This window comes from Callospermophilus lateralis, chromosome 10, assembly GCF_048772815.1.
Source record: "Callospermophilus lateralis isolate mCalLat2 chromosome 10, mCalLat2.hap1, whole genome shotgun sequence".
Taxonomy (NCBI): Eukaryota; Metazoa; Chordata; class Mammalia; order Rodentia; family Sciuridae; genus Callospermophilus; species Callospermophilus lateralis.
The window spans coordinates 126,254,349-126,270,640 of NC_135314.1; the positions used below are offsets into that span (position 1 = coordinate 126,254,349).

General features: G+C 41.2%; 1 pseudogene; it reads right to left on the reverse strand.

The window, feature by feature from the left end:
- Positions 1-13,959: 13,959 nt before the first annotated feature.
- Positions 13,960-14,205, reverse strand: LOC143407949 (cytochrome c oxidase subunit 7B, mitochondrial pseudogene; annotated as a pseudogene).
- Between the last annotated feature and the right edge of the window lie 2,087 nt (positions 14,206-16,292).

Consider the following 16,292-nt stretch of genomic DNA (forward strand, 5'->3'; position numbering starts at 1 on the left):
TTTCTTTCTCTCGTTTTTAGTACTGAGAATTTGAACCCAGGGCTTTGGGCTTGCTAGGAGAACTCTACCACTGAGATACTCCACCAAGACTTTTTCATTTTATTTTGAGCTAGGGTCTTGCTAAGTTGCCTAGGCTGGCCTGGAACATGCAATTCTCCTACCTCATCCCCCCGAATTGCTGGGATTACAGATGTGCACCACTCTTCTCCACATTCTCTCTCATTGTTCCATTTTCTCCTAAACCCCACCTTCTTGTATTAATTCTCGCCTGGAAGATCCTTAAAACTTCACCACGGGTCCTCCTTAAGGTGACTTGAGGGGCACTGACTTTTTCTCTGTTACCGAGACCAGTCAGGAAGGCAGCTGCTGATTAATTCTGTGTCCTTCAGGGTGCTCTGTGCTTTGCATCTAGAATAGGGCAGTTTCCAAGGTGACCACGGCTAGTGTGTGAGGATAAGGTGAGGCTCCGAAATTACGAGCTGCCAAACTCGTAAACCACGCAAGCTTCCTTTGAGCCACGCGATGCACACAACTGGCCTAGCAATTTGACAACCGGCTTGCAGCAAACTGTTCCCACAACGCTTAACGATCAGTGTGCCTATGAATAGGTTCATAGAACAATTTGGATAGATGTTAATGAATGGGTTTGGTCCTGAAGTGACTAAACCTTGAGTTGTTTTGACCTCAGAGAGCCATCAAAAGTCTGCTGCAATGGAACGAATTCCGCCGTGCTCTACAGCAGATGTTTTGCTCCCGTGTAACGTGTCCTTGTGTGTATAATTTACTCACATGATAATAATGTGCTGTTTGCGATTTACAAAGGGGCTTTGCACATATGTTCTCGTTTGATCCTTGCAAGACAGGCAACATTACTGAGATTTGGGGGAGACAAGTAATTTCCTCTAAGACATCCAGATTGGGAGTGTGGGGAAGCGGGTGGGACGGGAGGATGGTGGCAGAGGTGGTGGTGGCTGTGTTTCTTATTCTACCTAAATCCTAATTACCTAGTTTAAAAGATTTGGAATAATCAATTCCTCACCTGTCCTTGCTGGGGACAGTCCTTCTGGATCTAGCACCCTAAACTTTTCTTTATTGCTTTACATTAAAGGTAGGTTTGTTGGGCTGGGGTGGTGGCTCAGTGGTAGAGTGCTTGCCTGGCATGTGTGAGGCCCTGGGTTCGATCCTCAGCACCACATAAAAATAAATAAATAAAATAAAGGTGTTCATCTACAACTAAAAAAAAAAAAAAGTGGATTTGTGCCAGGTGAGATTGGGCAAGCCCATAATCCTAACGTTTCTGGAGGGTGAGGCAAGAAGATCGTGAGTTCAAGGCCAGCTTTAGCAACTCAGTGAGGCCCTAAGCCACTCAGTGAGACCCTGTCTCTAAATAAAATATAAATTGGGCTGAGGATGTGGCTCAGTGGTAAAGTACCCTTTGGCTCAATCCCTGGTACAAAAAAAAAAGAAAAAAAAAACCAAATCAGTGGGTTTGTGTGATTTAGCAAATAAAAATTTCAGATGCCCAGTTACATTTGAATTTCAGATAAACAATGAATAAGTTTTACAATAAGTATGTATTTATTTGACAATGGTGTATTTTATATATGATAACCCTAACTAGATGTTAGATTTTTTTTTTTTCCTTAAAAAATAATATGGCGGATTGGGGTTGTGGTTCAGTGGCAGAGCGCTTGCCTTGCATGTGTGAGACACTGGGTTCGATCCTCAGCACCACATAAAAATAAATAAATAAAGGTATTGTGTTCACCTACAATTAAAAAATATATTAAAAAAAATAGTACGGCATGTGTGATGATCCGAGTTCAATCCCTAGGATCAAAAAAAAAAAAAAAAAAAAGTGGGGGATCATTGGGATCATTGTAGTTGAACTGAATTATTGTAGTTGTAGTTGAATTCTTCCCTAGCATGGGCAAGACCCCGAGTTTCATCATTGCTCTACAAAACAAACAAACAAAAAACCCCAAACAAAAAAGATTCCTTATATAAAAACTTGAAAAGCTAGACAAACAAAATAAAGAACTAAAAGTTATCCTTAATTTTACAAGGAGACAACAACCTCTGTTAATATTTTGGATATCCATTGTGACCTTCTTTTCATGCATATAATTGTGTGCATACATTCCCCTTTCAAGATAGAAAATGAAATAAAATAAAGAAAATAAAAAATGAGATTTCAGACTTGCTTTCCTTCACCCAACAGTATGTTCTGGACATCCTTCTGTGTCCTCACAGATTCGTTAGGAGCCAAGCCCTTCGAGGTTAGCATCAATGGAGTGTACTGTGTTTAGCTACTCCCCTGCAGTAGAAACCCTTTGCCTGTTTCCAGTGTTTTATTATTACATACCTTGTAGTGAACAATCTTACATAAGTCTCTCTGCACATTCCTGGAGTAAACTTCTGGCAATAGGATTTCTAGGTCAAAGGGTAAGCAGACTTTTAAGGTTGTGGTTATGAATCTTGGGTCATCTCAGGCTCTCATAAATTTCCTGGGAACACACTATTTGAAAATGCCCATTTCCTTGCATGTTATCAACACTGGAAATTATTAAAAACAAAATTGGAAAAAAAAACCCACCTCTTTGATTCTGAGCCTGATGACTTAATCACATCCAACAATGTTCCCAAGCCACACTAAGTAATTTTATTGCTTTCTACAAGGACTTCAGTTTCATTCTTTTTCTTTTTTTTTTTTTTTTTTTTTTTGACATTTGGAATTGAACACAGGGGTGCTCTATCACTAAGCTACGTCCCCAGAGCTTTTTATTTTTTATTTTGAGACAAGAACTTGCTCAGTTACCCAGGCTGACCTTGAACTTGTGACCCTCCTGATTCACTAGAATTATGTGTGTGCACCTCTTCACCCAGTTTCTGTTTGTTCTTTAGTGAGCTATTATGGTACTTTGCATGTTCCCAGGAAAAGCTATGGTACTTTGCATGTTCCCAGGAAATTTTTCTTTTCATCTGATTATAGAATATATTGGCATAAAGTTGCTCATGGATTTCCCCTATTATCCTTTTATTAATCTTTGTAGAATCAATAGCAATTTCTTATATGGTAATTTATGTCTAAGTTAATGTCTTTTAGATGACAAAAGAAAGATAAGATTCCTTTGTTCACATAAGAAAATCTACTTAAACCAGGTGTGGTGGTGCACATCTGTAACCCCAACGGCTTGGGAATGTGGTTCAGTGATTAAGCACCCCTGAGTTCAATCTCCAGTACCAAAAAGTAAACAAACAAACAAACAAACAAACAAATAAATAAGAAGAAAATTTACTTAAAAAGCCTTGGCTGCTGGGCACAGTGACGCATGCCTGTAATCCCAGCAACTCCGGAGGCTGAGGCAGGAGAATAGTGAGTTCAAAACCAGCCTCAGCAATTTAGCAAGGACCTAAGCAACTTAGCAAGATCCTGTCTCAAAATTGAAAAAATAAAAATAAAATAAAATAACAAAAGGGCTGGGGATATGCTTTTTTATTTTTTTTCAGTACCAGGGATTGAATCCAGAGGCACTATACCACTGAGTTACATTCCCAGCATGCTTTCTGTATTTTCTTTTGAGACAGGGCCTCATAAAATTGCTGAGATTGGCCTCGAAACTGTGATCCTCCTGCCTCAGCTTCTGGAGTTGTTGGAATCACAGGCATTCGCCACCATGCCCAGCATGAAGCCTTTGCTTGTACACGTCTTTATAGAATTGTTTCTTATACTGAGTTAATGTAGCAGGAGGCACATGGAAAGGTGAAGGGGTACAGTCAGATGAAAATCTGATTTGTAACAGGTCTCTATCATTATGAAAAGAGAAAGCAGAAGTGGTGTTTACATGTGTTTTTATTTTTTTTCCCTTTTGTTTGCATTTTTGGTTAGCTTCAGGAATCAGAACGTTCTGGTCAGGGTCATTGACTCCTACATTCTGGATCCCTTCCAAACCATTCTATTAACCATCCTATTATTTCAATAGCATGAGGCCCTGAGTGGTTGTACCATGCTTGTCTACTCCCAGGCCTGGAGAGGCTAACAATAACATTATCTAACAGCTCACAATTACCCAGGAAGTGTCTAGGGGTAGTTTGAAATAGTGGGGAAAACCATGGCTTTTGGACTGAGTCAGACTGAAACTCAAAGTTTGGTTTGGCCATTCATTAGCTGTGGACTTCCTCCTGTGAATAATGAATGGGGACAAGGAGACCTACTTCAAAGTACCTTGGAGATGCTCAAATGAAAAAAAAAAATGTGTGTCTAGTGCATATTTTTCAAATTTCCACAGATCTCAAAGTGTGATCTCTGAATCAGCAGTGTTAGCATCGCTTGGACCTCTTCTCCAGACACACCGAATCAGAAACCTGGGAGTGCGTGTGTGTGTGTGTGTGTGTGTGTGTGTGTGTGTGTGTGTGTATAATCTATTTAACGAGGCTTCTACGTGATTCTGATGACCAGCCAGATTCAAGAGACACGGGACTAGCATATTCTTTACCACATGGTAGAAGCTCAGTAAATGCTGGTTTTCTTTCCCTATTTATATTTTCATCTATTATTCCAGCTCATTCTTTGCTGATACATGAATTAAACTCTTTTTAAAGAATCATGACCCTCTCTCTCTTTCTCTCTCTCTCTTTCTCACAATCTTCTTTTTTCCTTTCTCTTTCCAAAGTTCCTGGCCAGCATGAACATTCAGTGGGAATGCAGAGAAAGTTAACTACACTCCCATGTGCCAGATAGGGACAGAACTGCCCTTGGCGTTCCTTGGCTTCTCTTATTTATTTGACTTCTATGGCACCTTGGTGTAAACAGGTGTCCAGAAGATGAAGTGCTCAGCATGCCCCTGCAGTAAAAAGTCACCTCGCTCTGACACTAAGGATGCTGGGAGTGTGGTGTGCTCCTCCCCATGTGAGCAGGGCGCCACTTCAACCCCCATAAACATAAAAGCCTGAGCAATGGCAGGGACCATTTAGTCCTGATTAAAAAGAGCGGTGCAATAAAACCTCATCAATTCAAGGACCTCGAGTGGATGAGCCAGGAGAGGGAAGGCCAGCAAATAAATAAAAAGCCTGAGTTGTCTAGAAAATCTTTTTGCTTAAAATAATCCAATCTTATTTGCATATAGTACTTTATGGTTTTTTTTTTTTTAAAAAAAAAAAAAGCCTCTGAAAGGGCCCGGGAGGTAGCTTGGTGGTAAAAGCACTTACAGGTGCAAGGTCCTGGGTTCTGCTCTCAGCAACATGCCCCCTCCCCCGCCCCCCCCCCAAAAAAAAAGAAGTAGAAGGAAAAAAAAACGCCTGAAAGCCAGATGCGGTGGCATGTCCCAGTAGTCCCAGCTACAGGAAGATTACTTGAGACCCCATCTCTTAAAAAAAAGAAACAAAAGCCAGAACCAGCTAATAAGCCATCTTATAGGACTGTTGTGAGAAATGAATGTGATGTCCAATAGTACTCTAAGCATGATGGCCTTTTATTAAACACTCCATAAATGACATCACAAATTATTCCTAGAAGTAATAGTAGGTGATAGGTGACTGGCCAAGTGGATGAGTGATTGATTGAATAAACTATCAATTTGTTTGATCCCAGAACTCTTTGCTTTATCTTAGTCTAAAAGCAAGTTTCAGGGAATATTATTCATCTAATAGTAAGTGAGCCCCCTTAATGCCTATCAAAGCCTGAATAAAAGCCTGAATTAAAACAGTGGAAAATAAAAAAAAAAAAGGAAAAACAAAACAAAAAAATAGCTTTATGCATAACATCATGCAAAATAGATAAAAACTAGAAAACACTCACATTTCTTTTTTTAACACCCAAGTTTCTATAGGAAATGTAAGTGGATAAAGAGACTATAATGCAATGGGATAGTAGTAAGCAATAAAAAAAAAAAAAAGAGACCATTGATAATATGAAATAATTTGAATAAATCTCAAAATTATGCTGAGCAAAAGAAGCCAGACACAAAAGGGTACATACTATAATACATGGTTTTGTTTACATAACAGTCTAGAGAGGGCAGATCTAGTCTATGGTTAGGAAGCACATCAGCCCTTGCTTAAAGCCAGGAATGGGGGTGGGATTAACTGCAAAGGAGCTGGTGGGGACCCTTCAGGGTGATGGAAATGTTCGAGATCTTAATTCTGGTGGTGGGAAGGTGCACAGTTGTTTCAAACCGTTAAAATGTATACATTATAAATGGACTGACTTTGTCGTCTGCAAATTATGCTTCAATAAAGTTGACTGGAAGGAAAAAGAAAGAAAAAAGAAAAAAAAAAAAAAAAAAAAAAAAAAAAAACTAGGAACAGTCTCTCTCCTACCCAGGCCTGGAAGGCAGGAGGCTGGAGGGTTTGGAACCTGAACGCAGATCACGCTGCTGGGCGCATGGCATTAGGGAGGACCTGCAGTCTGGGTGCCTCTGGCTGCAGGCCACTCCCCTTCCACGCCCCGCGATTTACTATGGCTCCTCGCCCCTGGGAAGGCCACCTTGGAAATCACAGTACGGCTGAAAATGAAGTGCTTGTTCCAAGTAGATCAAATATTTCAAGCTTGTTCCTCAGGCCCTCGCCTGTTTTGCTGTTAAACTAAATGTTAACCTCTGATTGCAGCACCGACCTGGCATGGGTCCAAAATGCATTTAAATTCGATGCCGCAAGCCCCATAGGAACCATTCGGGGGCCCCAACAAATCTTAACAACTGGAGTCACCTTGAAAGCCTGTCTTGAAGGAATCGCTTTCCAGACTCCTACAATCACAGATTCCGTGGGACTCCCAGCCCCACAGTAATGGAACCACAGTGGAGATTCACCCTAAAAGAATCCCGGCCAAAGTTGGGGACGTGAGATGAGGCCCAAAGGGGGACTGCCTCTGCCCTCTGCCTGCCAGCTACCATCTCCTTAGTCGTCCATCTAGATCTTTCTCAAATAAGATTTCACAATCAAATTCTAAAGCCTGGTTATTTGGCTCATTTGAAGCATACAGAAAGACATGCACCAAATAAAAATCACTACAAATATTTAGTTAACTTTTGCTCTTTTTTTGTTTGTTTGTTTTTGTTATTAGGATACAACATACACACACTTATTTAAATTAAAAATATGATCATAATGTATAAAATTGTTTTATCTGCTCTTTCTACCACTGAAATAATTCATTGGGAACATTTCCTCATGCCATCAGATAGTTTCAATCAACCTTCTATGAGTCAATTGTGATTGCATAACAACCTGGAAGCGCAGGATACAATGCAGGAAGCATTTCTTTCTCAGGTGCTTGTGGATTAGTGTGGGTGACATTCGTCCTTAGGTCTTCATGCTTCCCTAGGATCAGCAAGCTGGTTCTAGCATGCTCTTAGGATGATGAGAGAAGCACAAGGAGACTTGCAAGTGACACACTAGTCTCTATTCATTTCACATTTGCTCACATCCCATCAGTCAGAGCGAGTCACATGGGTCAGTCAGAAGCTATAGGGCAAAGAAATAGACTTCACTATTTGTGGAAAAACTGTAGGTAGATAATGAAAGGCATAGATGCGGGGAGAGGGTTAAAACCGGGGTTAATAATTCAAATTACAACAAAACATGTTTCTATGCCAGATTCGCATGGATGTTTGCAAATTCATTTACCATTCATATAGTGTGACATACCAGCTACTGCTTTATAAATGTTTAGTGCTTGCTGGGCATGATGGTGCACACTCATAATCCCAGTGACTTGGGAGGCTGAAGCAGGGGGATCTCAAGCTCAAGGTCAACCTCAGCAATTTAGGGAGGACTTAAGCAATTTAGTGAGACCCTGTCTCAAAATAAAAAAAATACAAAGGGCCGGGGATGTGGCTCAGTGGTAAAGCACCCCTGGGTTCAATCTTCAGCACCCTGTACTACCCCTCCCCCCCAAAATGAAAAAAGATGGTTTAATCCTTAAAAAGGGCCTATAAAATAAGAACTATTTTTTAACCTACTTTATAGATGAAGGGACTGAGACAAAGAGACAACTTACAACCATCACCCAGCTAGTGAGGGAGGAGTGAGGATCCATGTCCAGAGTCAAGTTGATAAGCACCGTGCTAGACCCCTCTCTCTTCATTTTTCTATATCTCTCTGTCCTCACTAGACTATGGGCAGGGATCAGCATCTAGTGCACACAGCATATATTTGTTGAATGAGTTTAATAATGATCCTGTTGTTGGGTATTTGGGTTGGTTCTAATGTTTTCAGCTATTACATATTGATATGGACCCCACTGTGCTCCTCCCATCCAAGTTCCTGTGTTGCAGCCTTAGCCCTCATTGCCTTAGAGTGCAACTGTATTGGGAGATAGAACCTTTAAAGGGTGGTTAAGTGAAAACCATCAGGGTAGATGCTAATCCTGTCTGACTGGTGTCCTAAAAAGAGCTCAGGACAGACACCAGAGGATGGTGTTCAGAGGGATAAGGACACAGTAGCAAGAACAGAGTCATTTGCAAGTGAAAAGAGAGGCCCCAGGAACTGAACCTGCTGCCATCGTCACCTTAGACTTGCAGTTCTTTGCCGCCCAGCTACCATGGAGGAAATAAGAGGAAATCAATGTCTGCTGTTTGAACCATCCAACCAGTGGTACTATACAATGGCAGCCCTAGGAGATCAACCTATAGACCATGTTGTTATAAGCATCTTCGGTTTACATAAATTTATCTAAATCTGGGCATATATCTATAACTACTTGGGAGTTAGCCTTTGGGGAGAGAAGTATAGCCTTTTTTTTTTTTCAGTGTTGGAGATCAAATCCAGGGCCTCATGAACGCTAGGCAAGTGCTCTATCACTGAGCTCCATCCCTAGCCATTTTATTTTATTTTTTAAAATTGATTTTGGGTTTCATTAAGTCACTGAGGCTGACCTTGAACTTGTGATCCTCTTGCCTCAGCCCCTGAGTTGCTAGGATGACAGGTGTGTATTACCATGTCCAGCACTTATGTTTTTAATTCAATAGAAATTGACTATTTTCTCCATAAAACAAGTCATGTGACAAGGAGCATGGAATTCATGTCTCTATATCCAATGACTCCTGAATATTTGAGACCCACTCAGCATTCAGTGAACATTAATCACAGGATTTAACAGAATCATACTTCATTCTTTCTTTTGCCTCAGCCAGAACCAAGGCAAATAATTTACCAGGGGCTTCTGGTCAGAATGAGTGGGGAGAAGTGAGGCAATGGACTGTGGAAATAAAGTCTCCAGTCCAGTTATCTGCTCATATAGATCAAATGAGAATTAAGTAGTCTTCCTGTCTCGCTTCTAGGAACACGATGTAGGCAATGCCCTAGGTATACAAGAGTCAGACTATTTTGATTGTTGCTTTGACTCTCCTGTCCATTTTGGTAACTGTACCCACCTTGGGAGTTTAGTGCTGCCATTTGTCCCCTGACATCCTGGTATCTACTTAAGTTTTCCAATTGAATAATGGTGGTGCCTACCTGTATTAGTCAGTTTCCATTATTATAATGAAATACCTGAGGCTGAGTACTTTATAAAGAAAAGAGGTTTCTTCAACTCACAGTTTGGGAAGCTGAAAGTCCAAGATTGGGCAGCTACATTGACATGTCTTCTAGCATGATGAATGTTATCAAGGTAGAAGCATGTGTGAGAGGGAGAAATCACATAGTTAAGACAAGAAGCTGAGGGAGACTGGAGTCCCATGGGAATAATGTCGATCCCTTCTGAGGGGATGCCCCCAAGGACCTATTAACTTCGCACTTGGCCTCATCTCTTAAAGGTCCCACCACCTGTTAACATTAGCACATGGAGGACCAAGCTTCTGGCATGTGAACTTTCAGGGGACAAACTATAACATTCTCAGGTCTAGCCTAGAGAGAAGAGCAACCCAACTGCTCTTTGGATAGAGGGGCTCCCCTCCACAGTCTGGAGTATTGGTGAAAGGTATATGCTCTGGATCTTCCCCTCTGGGTAAGTTAGCAGTCTTAAGGGACGAATCCACACTAGTATTCCAATCTCCCTGGGGCCTCTGTGTTACTTTCTCTGTGCTAAATTGGAGGAGATCGAGCCTCTCTAACTTCATGTGGCCATCTTTTGATCCAAGTTTCAGCCAGTCAATCATCACACAGATAGAGCCCTTTCTAGATCCCCAAGCCACAATATTAAATGCAGAATCTCTGCTTCCTGGGCTCATATCATGGATTTGCCCTGTTTCAACTCACCTTTAAAATTCTGTTCCTCTAGAACAACTCCTGGTACCAAAATCCACGTGAGTTAGGGTTTTCCAGAGAGCATCAATGGGGATATACACAGCCATGCATTGCTTGATGCCAAGGATGTGTTCTGATAAATGTGTTTGTCACCAACTGACCGGGCTGACAAGATGTGCTGGGTTCAAAGGAGCTGGCTGCAACAACAAACTAAGAAAACGGTGAAGAAACCACGCAACACACGAACATGAATTTCAAGGGTGGGACTGCTCTGTGACCCCAAGGGTCAACTCCATGCTGTATAGCTCTGGAAGGAGCAAGAGATCGAGCACACCTCCCAACCCCCTGTTTATTGGGGAAAAGACATTCGTAGAATATTCCACCCAAATAAGGCAAGGGATAGGGTTTCGAAAGGTGGAATCTTGCTTGGTGATGTCTTATGGTTAGCAGATTGATTGACATCTTGGCAAGTTACACCCATCTCAGGTGCTGTGAGGGATCACAGGCAGAGCAAGAGGAAAGGTACACTTGCATGGCACAGCCCAACCAGCACCCAACGCCAGACCAGTCCCCTCATACGCTCAAATGTGCTTAGCTCACGCACACAGCCTAGGGATGGCTCACAACATGTGTTGTCCTGCAAACATCATAGAGTGCCCTTACACAAACTTAGACAGTAGGGTGTTCTGCACATCTGAACTATAGGGTATAGCTGATCGTTCCTGGATTACAAACTGGTGCAGCATGTTATGAGCTGATACTGAGGGAAACGGCAACATAATGGTATTTGTATCTAAACATAGAAAGGGTATAATAAAAATATCATATAAAAATCCTGATAAATAGGGGTGCACTTGGGCTGGGGATGTGGCTCTGTGGTAGAGTGCTTACCTAGCATGCAGAAGGCCCAGTATTCAATCCTCAGCACCATAAAAAAAAAAAGAAAGAAAGAAAAAGAAAAGGTGCACTTAATGTGAATGGAGCTTGCAGAACTGGATATTGCTTTGGGTGATTCAATGAGTGAAGAGTGAGTGGGAAGGCCTAGGTCATTACTGGGCATGACTGTAGACGTTGTAAATGTTGTACACTTTGGTTATACTAAATTTATAAAGTATATTTTTCTTTCTTCAGTAATAAATTAAGCTTACCCTACTATAAGTCTTTTTTCACTTTATAGACTTTTTAGTTTTAAAAATGTTTTGACTCTTTTGTAATAAAATTTAGCTTGGACTACACATTGTAAAGTTGTGCCAATTATTTTCTTTATCTGCTAATTCTAAAAGCCTTTATTAAAATTTTTTCCATTTATTTTATTTTACTTTTTAACTTTTTGTTGTTAAAAACTAAGACACATTTGCCAAGGATCAGGATCATCCATGTCACTGTCTCCCAAGGGTTATCTCTCAAAGGACCTGCCTGGGGCTGCTTTAAAGGAGTATATGCTAAAGTAATGATAAAAAAAAAAATGTAGCATAGGGGCTGGGGATATAGCTCAGTTGGTAGAGTGCTTGCCTCATATGCACAAGGCCATAGGTTCAATCCCCAGCACCACCCCCCACAAAAGTATACATAGTAAAGATATGCGAGTCAGTATCATGATCATTTATTATTATCAAGTATTATGTACTCTATGTAATATGTGCAGTAGGTTTGTTTATACCAGCATCGGCACACATGCTGAATATGTGTTATGACATTGTGATGATTATGACATCACCAGGTGATAGAAAATTTTTTTGTGGTGTTGGGGATTGAACCCAGGAGCCTCCTGTATGCCAGGCAAGTGCTCAAGCATGGAGTTATATCCCTAACCCCTCCTTCCCTTCCTCCCTCCTTCCCACCCTTTTTTTCCTTCCTTCCTTCTTATTTTCCTGTCTTTCTATAGGAATTTTCATCTCCATTATAACCTAATGGGACCATGGTTGTATATATGGCTCATCATTAACTGAAACATTGTTAAACAGAGCATGACTTATATATATGAATATATGAAAGAGATCTGTTAGGGAAATTGACTCTATAATTGTAGAACCTGAGAAGTCCCAAAATAGGCCACCTGCAAACTAGAAAACTAGGAAAGCTGGTACATGGCTCAGTCTAAGTCCAAAGACCTGAAAATGGGGGGCTCCGACTGTAGAACTCTCAGTCTGAGGTCAAAGGCCTGAGAACCTAGAGCTCTGAGGTGCAAAGGCAGAAAAAGATGAGTGTCTCAGCTTCAGAAGAGAGGGAGGGCAAATTCGGCTTTCCTCTGCCTTTTGGTTTTATCCAGGACCTGAACAGCATGATGCCTGCTCCCGTGGGTGGTGGGTGTCTCTGTCTTACTTAGCCCACTAAGTCAAATGCCAGTCTCTCTTTCTAGAAACATCCTTATGGGCATATCCAGGAATATGCTTTCCCAGCTATCTGAGATTCCTTAATCCAATCAAGTTGATGGCAGCACATAAGATGGAGAGTAATAGATACCAGAGGCCCAGGTTGAATTCCTAAAGCAACAAGAGTAGATAAACCCGAGGGACAGTAGAGTAAAACATGGGGGGCAAACACTGTATCAGGAGATCAAGTAACAGAATGTTGGGCGATTTCTGTAGTTGATTTAACCAAGAGAGAGGAAGGATAATCAAATTTAGGGGGTCAGGCAGGGGCCTATGCAAGGAGTCTGAAAGCTGGGAATAAGGGGGGAAAAATAAGCCAAAAATTAGAAAATTAAATCCGTCCAGGTGGGAAGATAGTCGCAATAGTGGAATGGAAGAGGGTCTGGAATTCCCATCTGAGGCACGGCAGGACCTGTGTGGTCACTGTGGATCTCCCAACCTTGGTACTCGTGGCCATTTTAATGAGAAAGAATCAGACAGCCTTCCAGAGAAGGGACATTCCTCTCCCTTTCAGTTCAAGAATTTCCCGGAAGCCTTTGGGACTGCTGGAATCTCTGTTATGAAAATCAGAAATCCTGATGGTTTTGGGGCAGCACAACAAAAAAAGAAAAGAACAACCTCATAAAATATGAGTAACACCAGCCAAAAGGTATCACTTTAAAAAATCTGACCACCAGAAAAAGGGAAAGATGAAAGTTATAATTCCAGTTTATATTCTCAGACCTCTGAGGATATTAAACAGAGTCAACTCTGTCATCCCTGAATTTATTGCCTTGAGGACCTGCCAATGGCTAAGCTGAGATGATTACGAAGGAAGAGGAAAAGAAAGTAACAGAGTTCAAGGCTGGCTCTCCATGAGGCTTCTAATGTTTCTCAAAATGTGGTCTGAGGAACTCTGGGGGAGAGGAGTAATTCCTCACAAGTGTTTAAGGGGGTCTATAAGATCAAACCTTTAAAAAAAATTTTTTTTTATAGTTGTAGTTGGACAGGACCTGTGTGGTCACTGTGGATCTCCCAACCTTGATACCCGTGGCCATTTTAATCATCTTTATTTATTTATTCTTTTATGTGGTGGTGAAGATGGAATCCAGTGCCTCACAGGTGCTGGGTAAGTGCTCTGCCACTGAGCTAAGCCCCAGCCCAAGATCAAACCTTTTTTATAACAATACTAGGACCTAATTTGCCCTCTTCACTGTGTGTGTATTTGCACTGCTGGTGCAAAAGCTATGGTGGAAGCTCAGGATGAATCAAGACAATGCTACCACCCATCCCATTTTTTTTTTTTAAGCTCTCAAGTGTACTCTATTTTTCCACTATGCCATATTTAATAGGCACACGGTGCTTTTACTTGGCATCAATTATGAGATGGTTTTGAAACAATTCAGTATTACATCAGCTGGCATGATTACTGACTTCTCCATTCCTTTAGGATGACTCTGGCAACAGGGCACAGGTTCTGTTCTATTCCAATTCCTGTTGCTGCCTAAGTTCAGACAGCAATAAGGAAAGTGGCTCCACCAGCTAATACAGAATTACCATATTTGTCATGGAAATCAGGTTTATGAGTCTGGTGGCTCTGCCTTGCTATGGTTTGCTGAATGCTTTTAACTTGGAGAAGGTTTACTTTGTTTTTGGCCAAGGGAAACTTCATGGAGCTAAAAGAGAATGGAAACAACTGCAGCTTCTGGTTTGGTGCAGATTTGCCCCAGGTACCCTTGAAAAGAGCACTGACGAACACAATGGCCTTGGCTGGGATCCTTAGTGAGATTTGATGCCATCCATGGTTTTGGTGATCCTTAGATTCTTTCCCATCATGCACTCACAGTGGAGAGAAATGTCAGTTTCACATAAGAGGGTCCATGATGAGGAAGAAAACTTGCTGAGGCAGTTAAACCAACCCTTGAAATGTCTGTGTTTTTAATATTCCACCAGACAGCATGGGAAGTGTGCACACAGCAGCGATCTTATCTACCAGAGTCCCCGGTGGTTGTCTTGGGGAAAAAGCATTAATACAATAGAGTTGTGACCTGAGTGAGCTAGAGGTTTCACAAGGCACATCAGTTGTACCTGGAAGAATAAATGACAGACCAACTATCATCATTCAAGCTGGGGTGTCGGACAGACATTTTACTGAACAAAGTGAGCCTGTCACTTTAAAGAAAACAAGTGTCAGTGTTTTAGTCAGCCTTTTCGCTGCTGTGACTAAAAGACCTGACTAGAACAATTCTAAACTAGAACAATTTTTAAACTAGAGCAAGTTTATTTGAGGGTTCATGGTTTCAGAGGTTCCAGTCAATATGTAGCTGGCTCCATTCCTTGGGGCTCGAAGTGAGGAAGACCATCATGGTGCAAGAGTGCGGCAGAGGGAAGCAGCTCACATGATAATCAGAAAGCAGAGAGAGACTCCACTTGCCAGATACAAACTATATACCCAAAGCCATGCCCCCAGGGACCTGCCCCCTCTAGCCACACCCTACCTGCCTTCAGCCACGGTTCAGTTAATTCCATCACAGGATTAATTCACTGATTGGATTAAGGCTCTCTGTTATTTCACCTCTAAATCATCTTGCACTATCTCACAAGTGATCTTTAGGGGGACACCTCACATCTAAACCATAACAGACAGTATATGTCACCAGTGACAATACTCAAGCTTTCAAGTGAAAATCAGAATTATGGGAAAACTGTATCTACCATTTTGAACCTTGCTTTTTCTTCATATTCAAAGATTTTTTTCAAATCAGTTTGGTGGTGATATTAACAAATGTGATTTCTTCAAATATTGAACAACAAAATGTGTCAACATTTGAAAGATCTGCATAACTCATTATCCAAATGAGCAATGGATGATGTCTCAAAATCATGCATGGGTAAAAGATCCATTCTAAGTGCAAAATAAAAACCAATAGATTTTTCATATAATGAGATAAGAAAAAGTTCGCCAATGTGTTTTCAGATCTCACATCGCAAAAATAACCTTTAAGAACCTATCACTTGTTGCTGGTGTGGTGGTGCACACCTGTGATCCCCGTGACTCAGAGGCTGAGGCGGGAGGATTGCAGGTTTAGATATAGTATCAATGAAGAATATCCACAAGTTTCTAAAAATGGCTATTAAAATACTCCCCCCGCCCCTTTTCACTACAGAAGTGTAAAGGGCTTATGATTGAAACTAACAAGGTTTTAAAAAATATATTTCTTTAGTTGTAGATGGACACAATACCTTTATTTTATTTGTATGTGATGCTGAAGATCAAACACAGTGCCTTACACATGCGAGGCAGGTACTCAACCACTGCGCTACACCCTCAGTCCCTAGCAGGGTTTTATTTCTTGTTGATGTACTGGGTCAGAGCAAGACCTGATCCCCCCTGACTGATGAGACACTATAGCTTCTTCCATGTGTTGTAGCCCTACCATCCTCTAGAATCTGTCAATCTTCTGCTTTCAGTTATTGGGAAGGGAAAGAGCATGGGACATTGCAAGAAAAAGCATGGAAGTTGGGTGTATTTCATAGATCAGAGCTGGAAGTGGTACCCATCCATTCCCATCCATTCCTCCTTCTGTTGGTTAGAACTCTCTGATACCGCCACTCTAAATTCCAAAGAAGTGGGAAAATATAGTCTGTGTAACCAGAACAGAAAGTAAATTGACTACTAGATCCTGATATATGACATTCAAGGTTCCTGTTACCAGTTTTTTTTTTAATTTTTATTTATTTATTTATTTTTAAAAATAT